This window comes from Haliotis cracherodii, unplaced genomic scaffold, assembly GCF_022045235.1.
Source record: "Haliotis cracherodii isolate W230 unplaced genomic scaffold, xgHalCrac1.p SCAF_3, whole genome shotgun sequence".
NCBI lineage: Eukaryota > Metazoa > Mollusca > Gastropoda > Lepetellida > Haliotidae > Haliotis > Haliotis cracherodii.
The window spans coordinates 51,152,344-51,161,851 of NW_027266286.1; positions in this window are offsets into that span (position 1 = coordinate 51,152,344).

Here is a 9,508-nt window from a genome sequence, read left to right on the forward strand (position 1 = left end):
TGTATCATACCAATGGCTTGTTCTTTCAGTACCCTTAATCTCAGCATGTTATTTGTCACTGTCAAAAAGGTTTGGTCGTGAATGAACAGTACATCGTTCCTTTTATATCCAGATCTTTGTAGGCTGGCATGCTGCAAGTGCAGCAAAAGTTTCACTTCAAATATAAGTTCCACTGATCTGGGTTACTGTAGCACGTGCATTACTCAGCAAACTGTTTTGGTTGTGTTTTGGCGATTGATTCTCAACCATTTTCTAACACTATTCGGGTTTGGACCCAACTTGTCCAACTTTCAGTTGGTAACGTTTCTTTTGTTCGTCAGTTTACATCAAAAGTTATGCTACTTATGTCCATCATCCACAATATAGTAATTGTGGTAGTAAAGTACATTCCTCCTGTAGATGTGAGTACACCATGCCAAGTTGACTTGGTTTGGATTACACATGGTGCAGTAAAAAAATGGACTTTTGTTTTATAAAAATGCTGTATTAAACTGATGTCTTCATTGTTCTGTTTCAAAATCACCTACATCTATACAGTTATTATAGTGAACAGCGAGGGACAATTTTAACATCCATTCCCCCCCCCCCCCCCACCCCCCACGCCCCCCCCCCACCCACACCCCACCCCAACACCCACCCACACCTAAGTATCAAATGGCCCACCCCTAACAGAAATGGATATTGTCATGATTCCAAAACTCAAAGGAAATAGCAACATGTTAGTTGTCATAGTAACACTTCTAATAACTGGTATCAGATTTGTTTCAACCTTTTTTTTTAAATTTGGCACTTCTAGTTGGCCAAAAAGGAATCCTTGTCATAGTTTGTCAATTTCAATCTACACTTCGCCCGTTGGGAGCCTTATCATTGTTCATCTCCATCATTTCTACACAGATGCCATCATACGGGGCCCCAAAGATCAAAACCCTGCAACGAAAAGTCTTTGTCAGAAAACAGGTCCCCGATAGTAACTCGGTAAATGAGTCTACCATAGAAAAGCACGTGCTAAAATTACACCAGCTACCGAGACGGAGAATGCATATCGACCTCTCTCAACCCCACTAGCTGCAAATAAACAACGGCTGCTTGTGTCAGTGTCTATCATGGGTTAACCTTGGGCGCAACTAATTTCTGGATAGAGAGTCTGTGGCAACATGCTTATCAAGATGTTAGTCCTTCTCCCGAGATAGGCCCATGCTATTAATTGCGGTTGTAGCTACAACCTACAGCAGATTGAACTTGTGATATGTTGTATTGACGATCTATTTCACTTTCCTGGGACCAGGTGCCCCGTTCCACAAAGCGATCTTAGCGCTAAGATTATCGTAACTCCCATACTTTAACACAGGCTTACGACAATCATAGCACTAAGATCGCTTTGTGGAACGGGACCCAGTTCCACAAACCGATCTTGGCGATAAGACGATCGTAGCTCCCATTCTTTACACACTGACTTCCCACATCGTAGTCCTAGGATGGATGTGTGGGCGGGGCCCTGGGACGCATTCTAGCCTAATGGTTAAAGCGTTGGTTTTTTACGCTAAGGGTCCGGGTTACTGGTTCTCTGAATGGACACACTGTGTGAAAACCATTGCTAGTGTCCAAGCCATGCTGCTATGTTGATGTACAATGTATCTGTGATTAGTGATTACTCCTATCTCAAATCTCTGTTGTTGGGTGTTAAAATAAATGCCATGATATTATGTTTAGTCAACATAGAAAGTATATTGCTTTATCAAGAGTATAAGCTTTACCGAACAAACTTTTGCATTGGGGAAAAAGATACCCAGAGTGGTATCTTGACGACAGAGCGAACAAATCATCTGAGATGTCAGTAATTGTCATTTCGAGACTGGTGGCGGTTTGTTGAAGGGTACACTATACAACAGCCCCGGAAGACATAATTACTGTCCGCATCACAGAGGGGAAAGTTGATTTATATCAGACATTGTAAAGTGGAAAATCTCGTACTGAGGTGGAATATAATAGATTATGTTTTTTCTCTGACATACAGGGTTTAATACATGCACACGCATGCACGTTTTTGTTTTGTTTTGTTTGTTTGTTGTTTAACGCCGCACTCAGCAATAGTCCAGCTATATGACGGCGGTTTGTTAATAATCGAGTCTGGACCAGACAATCCAGTGATTGACATTGTGATGATCGACCCAAGCAATTGGGATATGATGACATGCATGAACCAAGTCAGCGAGCCTGACCACCCGATCCCGTTAGTCGCCTCTTACGACAAGCTGGGGTGGCTGAAGACCTATTCCCACCCGGCTCTTCACAAAATTACAAAATTACTCTAACGATGCTTGTGTTTGATTTCCAAACCCTGGACGACCCAGGTGAACCCGTACCGATCAAGGCATAACCCAAGCTAACCTTGAATGACCAATGTTAGCACATGTTAACAGGTTTACACCAAACGTCATTGACCTGAGTCGCCCATACCTACTGTGGAGCGGTACTCCGGTTAGCAACTTTCAAGTGACGTCATCGTTAAAGTAATTAGTTTTAATTTATAGATTCAATCATGAATAAAAACATTTATTGACTATAGTTACTAGGTATTAACACTATATATATCCTGATGTAAGTCAGGGGAAACTTTACTTTCGATTATTTTTATAAATATTTTTGAATCAATAATGCAACTTAGAAGATGGTTTTGCATCTCTAATGTTCAGCGTTTCACTTTGAACTTTTGCGTCATTTTTTGCATGCATGAAATAGACAAAGGTAATTGTTATGTGTTTTCTTTTGGGTACTGCCCTAAGTTATCCTTGATTAACACTGGGGTCAACTCAAATTTAATCTAGGCAACCGCGGTTGCCAGAAAAGTGGTCATATCGGTGACTCGGGTCACTCATATTTTGATAATCGAACGCACGTACAGATAGTAGCTGTGTGGAGGGCCCGCTCTTATCAGGGCTGCATGTCAAGATATTCGCTCATTATTAGCAAAAAACAAACGACATGTGTCTATGGGAGTTCTGAAACTGTAGGGGCGGTCGGGTAGCCTAGTGGTTAAAGCGTTCGCTCGTCACCCCGAAAGCCTTGGTTGGATTCCCGACATTGGTACAATGTGTGAAGCCCATTTCTGGTGTCCCCCGCCGCGATATTGCTGGAATATTGCTAAACGCAGCGTAAAACCATACTCACTCACTCACTCACTCTGAAACTGTAATGCCCGACCACAACAGTTTCTATGAGGCGCTATTTATAATGCAGTACTGAAGCTTGTCAGGGACATCCTGTCGCAGGGATCACTTTGCTCGAAGCGCTACAACTATCGGAACATACACACTTTGCCTTTCAAAAGTATGGTGCTACGATCGCTTTGCGCATGTAAGCCTTGATCTTCTGCGAAAGGAAAAAGACAAAAGATGGATTATTAAGAAGGAAAAACATCACCTCCGGATATTACGAAGATTTGTTATGGCGAATGGCCAGTCATGATGAACCAATTTCTAACCACCAATGACGTCAATGTCCGCGCGAGTATCGGAATTCGGATATAGCGAACCGATATATTATTTCCCTTTGTGTTCGTTAATCCGAAGTTAACATATCCAGGGAGTGTATAAGAATAATATATAAAATATACATACATGCATATAATATTCACTGCTAGTCTTCCTTTCGCCCAATGGAATCTGTTTCGGTGGACACTCGAGATTGTTTATTCTCTGGCATTGATGTTATATATTTACATGAAGACTCCGTGCCATGGTATTCTGATCAACATGGTCAGTTTACGTTTACCTGCTGAAGAAGGGTACATTTCACTCAGATACACTATTTTGTATGAATGCCAGTAGGAATTCGCAAGTATGAAAACTGAAAAGTAAAATATCTTTACCTGTGTTTTTTTAATTTGTCGGAACCTTCTAAACACAGAATTTAAGAACAGTAAACCAAACCAACATACACGCCAATGTCTACTATAGATAGGGTAGCGCTTCTGTATCTCGTTTAAAAAAAGTTGTATACCAGTCAAGACGTTTTCCGTCAGTCACTCAGAGCGTTATTTATAAGAAGAAACAGGCCCTTCTTATTTGGCAGGAGCAGGTTGATTTTTAACACCGATTTTATCCACTTTCAGATTAACGTCAGCAGGGGCTATAAATACACTTTAACAGATACGGTAATTTCTTTTGGACGGTGTGTGGAATGTGAAACCTTGACGAAGTCTACCGAATGCACTCAGCACCCTAGTCCAGATCAGCGGCCTGTAAACACAGGCACAGTGACGGATGTATTCCGACTACCTACAGTATAACACGTGGAATTACATACAAGGGGATGTCGACCACCGCATCTCTAGATGTGTTTTAGAAATGCAGGACGCAAATGCAAGTGTTTATCGGTAGTATGAAGGGGCATTTCTGACATACTAAATCCGCAGCTGTGAATTAAAATCTATAAATATGTGTTGAAGCTCCCTCAAATAGCTCAATAGTGTCGAGTAGCTCAGTAGATCAGACGAAATTAACATGGCTTAAGAGAGATGTTGCCAATGAAACTACAATCTCAGAAAATTCTATCATGCGTCGTTAATGAGAAATTAGTGTCTTGACCCCGTTAAAACGGTGCATTACATTCACTTGGGGAAAGATATTCTTTCATAACCTGAAATGTAGAGAATTCAGAAAATACGTAGCTCAGTGAGTTGGAATTAACGCCGCTTTAAGCAGTATTTTGGCAACACCAAGGCGAGCTTTCTGTGACAAAAGCTGAAAAAGTCACAGATCATATACGTTTAGTGGAACAGAGCAACAGTATAGTTCATAGTTGGGGCGATTTTGACATTCGAATACTACGAGATCAGTGGATCCTGGCCCGACCAAGGGACGTAACACTGCACAGCGACGCATCCCGAGTCCATGATGGAATGAGGCAAAGATACACGAATGTAAAAAACTGTGACTGAGATACACTACAGATATTACAATATATTTTAGCTGTAATTACGTTCATTCTTTTTTTCTGTTTAAGGTATCTGTTTTTCAACCGTTCCCCCCAAAATGAGTTCATCATGATAAATGGCAAACAAATGAGTGATCTGTAACAATGAGATTGTAGAAAACCCTAAATGAGTCCCAGATGGTACGGGTGGGAAGTGTCTCTATGGGCTAAGGTTCTGCAAATTCTCTGTGCAGGGTCCCGTCTCTTGGCTGTAACAAACCGCTAACTGAAGGTTCGAATCCCAGATTGTAATTTGGTTTGTCAGCACCACCGCCTGCTCCTCGTTTTCACCAATACCGTGAACGTATACAACGATTACGTATAGTTTTTCTCCCATATGAACCTTACACCTCGTTATATAGAAAATAATCTACATCACAATATATGAAATATCTGCCAGTTAAGATCGCCCCGGACACATCCGTATAATAGAGATAATAGCATCAGGATCAATGTAATTACCTCCCTTGATCAAGGACGCTAAACTCGTTACACAGACTTGTAATATACATACACGTTATACTTCCACGTCATGGTAATAAATCACAAGTGGTGCCTTTCGATCACTTAAAAATAATTAATATAATAATGATATCGAACTTTTACAAATGAAAAAGCCCAGCACATATTCAACGATCAAGAACCCACTACCCTTCTCAATTTATTACCTCCGCGAACTTTACGGACCTATCCTCAAGTTTGGTTGTACACATTGACTCGAAATTGCCTACATTATACAGCTCGTGATGGACAGGAATCAATATCTACCTCCCCTCAACGAGAAAGATCAATAAAACATGCGTGGTTTACCGTTGGTGCAACCAGCCGCATGCGTACATCCGCCATGATGGTAACTCCACACACCGCCTGGACAAGAGCGCGTCCTCAACTGAACTGCACGGAAGGAACCAGGCAGAATGGATATCCCCAGCATAGCAACCAACAGCAGAACAGCTCGAGAAACTTGAGCGTCTTCTTAATGATGATAGCGTTATTTTTCGCCGCCAGTAGTAAAACACGGTCTTTGGAAAAAACGAAATGCGATACTTTGACTGATAAGTTTTGCACTGATTCGAAAAACTGTCGGTTTTTCTCCATCGCTGATATGCAGAAGGCTATTAATAAAAATGCATGAGGAAAAAACATGTGCAGTTTGCAACGCCACCTATAGAAGTTACAGCTAGGGTGAGTCAGAGATGGTCTTCGTTATATCAAAGATCTAGTGATCTCATATGATGGGAACAGATAATGGGCTGCCACAGATAAGATGCCATCTGCTATAAGCCAAAGTTCGACTGAAAAATATTTGATATATATACTTGTAGAAAGTAAATAACAGTAATATTCGTGAAAGATAACATTATCGATGATTCTAAAAATGCTGAAGTAAGATATACAAATATATGTAAAATGCGTGGATTTGGTGTACGAGCGTTTAAGGAGAACGAAATGCTTGGGTTGAAATGTACACGTGCTGCAGATTCTTTTAATCTAATTCTCACAGCACAGATATGAGGTTATCTGTGGAAAGTCATCCATATAGTTTATGGACGCTTCCGGCATAGTTAATTTCGTTCACAGTATCGAATTTGATGACGCAAAGTTTGAGGAACGCGGTTCGTTTCCGGAAAACAAAATGTTTTTAACTGTGTAACTTTTTGATCTACCGAGATGATATGAGGGGGGGGGGGGGGGGGGGGGGGGGATACTTGATAAATTGAAAAATGATGATACAGAAAAGATCTATGTGCATGATTTGAATCTGTAAACTATGTCAAGAACTATCGTTTTACAGTCACGGAGTGATGTATGCCGCATCGACCATCTGTCAGACACCGCGGCTGCTTTTGCATTTAGAACAACTTTTACATGGGAAAAAAATACTAACGCTGTTATATTGTTTGTGTTGGCCATTATTGTGTTGGAGTTTGTTATATATTTGGCACTTGTACTGTTTCAAAGACTCCTTGATAAATAGCGAAACGTCAGGAAGTTTACCAGAATGCCAACATTTTATCGAGTGAGTGAGTGCATTCAAATTTATCACCGCATCGGCAATGTTTCATAAAGACATGGTGATTCATAAACAGATGTTTATGATATAGAGACGATCGACTCCGTGCTTTAAGGTGTTATGTCTCATAATCATGGACATGGTTTTTGTCGCTGTTACTTCTGACAACGAGACATCTTCATGAAGAAGTCGAACAAGACGACCATGTGTAGTGGCTCTAGCCTGAAAGGTAGTCACCATCAAAGCGAACAACTCGTCATGTGACCTGTGAACTGTGCCTAAGTTACATGATATTGTATAATTGATATCAGATCATGGGTACTAAGTAAACCATTTTGCTGAATATATGAACTTCAAGGTTAAAGAGTGACCTGCGAAGCATTTTTTAGTCTGTCATATAGACCCCGAAACAAATATATCCAATTCAGCCCATGTAAGTCTATAATAGTGGGCAAGTCTAGATTATTACAGTATCTGAGAGTCTCTGGGCTCCTTTTTTATTATGTTTTATTTGGATAACTTAACAGCTGGTTTTTCTGTAAAATATATTCATTTCAGAGACTTGATGTTAGTCTGGGTATTTTTCAAAAGAACCCGATACCTAGACGTTCAGAACAAGTTGCAGAAAGTTGTGATTTCAAAGCACCTCGTCTTTGAACATGTATTTAAGGATGCATAACCCCTAACCCAGTTATATATAGGGCATCCGGGACGTCCATGCCCAATGACTCATGTCGGTCTCTTGTTACTCAAGGTGTGGGAATTGCAACTTTTTTTCTCAGAATTCATGCTACGTCTTAGGCATCACGAGTAACACTGGCATAGTGTGATTTGGAATGGTTCTAAAACATACACATATAGTTGTTGTAAGTATGTATTTGGTTTCAGGGTAATATTAATGTTATCTCATTTATAAAATAGGATAGCGTTTATTATCCGTACGAGCTATCATAACTTGCGAATTGAAACGGGTAGATATGAAAGCATTGCCTGTAGTGACAGATTATGATTATGTTGTAAATAACATAACAACATTATGCATGGAGGATAAGTATTTTATAATTGTCTCTTCAGTATACACTTTTCACAAAAAGAAACGCACAGGTAGTATGTATATAATTGGATATATGTTATTGGAAAATGTTGGTGTTCTGATATTCGACAAACGGTGCGTTCAAACGCAGCCATTATCGATTTGCAATGTCTTAAACGGCATTGTTTTCACCCTTGTTCAAATATGCCATTGAGGAAAACAGTAAAGCAAAATGCACGCGCAAGTTATGGCATTCGTAACTCGTGGTAGTGGCAATAATAAGGCAAGCATTAGCCAATAATTTGTCATTCAATTGTCAGCATTTACCAAGGAAAATGCCGGGACTCAGCGCTGCCGACCGGAACATCGCCATAGGGCGTATCCAAAGAGGGGAATCGCAGTCTTCTGTCGCACGCCACTTCAACGTCCACCACAGCACCATTTACCGCCTTTGTGACCGATACACACAGTTCAATTCCACTGCAGACAGTCCGAGAACCGGCCGACCAAGAGTTACCACCCCTGCACAGGATCACTACATTCGACTGTTCCACCTACGTCGTCGCAATGCCACAGCTACGGAGACTGCAGGACGCATCCTTGGTTTGAGGAGGATATCGGACCAGACTGTCAGGAACCATCTTCGCGAGGTCACGATTTCTTCTTCACCGGCGAGATGGAAGACAACGTGTTTATCGTCGTCGAAATGAGCGTTTTGACCCACATTGTTTACGTGAATTCGACAAATTCGGTGTCATGGTGTGTGTGTGCGTAGGGGGCATAGCATACATCACGAGATCTGACTTGGGATGTGGTTCAGGGAAATTTGACAGCAAATCGCTGCATGAATCAAATTCTTCAACCTCACCTTCTTCCAATTATTTACCGCCAGAGGGAGCTGTTTCAACAGGACAACGCTCCACCGCACATAGCTCGTGTCACTGTATACTACCTTCATAATGCCAACATCAACGTTTTGCCCTGGCCGTCGAGATCTCCAGATCTCAAACCAATCGAACACCTCTGGAATGAACTCGATCGACGTGTACGTCAACGTCAGAACACGCCGCAGTCACTCCCACAACTGGCCAACGCGTTACAAGCAGAATGGTGCAGAATTCCACAGGAGAGAATACGTACACTTATCCAGTCAGTGCCGAGGAGTAGCAGAGCTGCTCGGGGCACGAGTTCAGCGCTACCTTGTGGCCTTTTTTGACACGACAATGAACAGTTTTCAATGCCTTTGTACAACGAGAAGATCAAATTTTCCTATTTGTATCTGATATTAAATTAGATATATCGACTTTATCAGGTACAATAAATTTACTAAAAATCTGCCTGTTCGTTTCTTATTTTGAAGAGTGTATTCTGACTGGAGAATGAATTATTTGCCTTTGAAATATGTAACGATGCCACCATTAAATATTTTAATGTATTAGTGTCAAATAAGCAAGAATGTATTGTCCATGGTATTAGTTATGTATTTA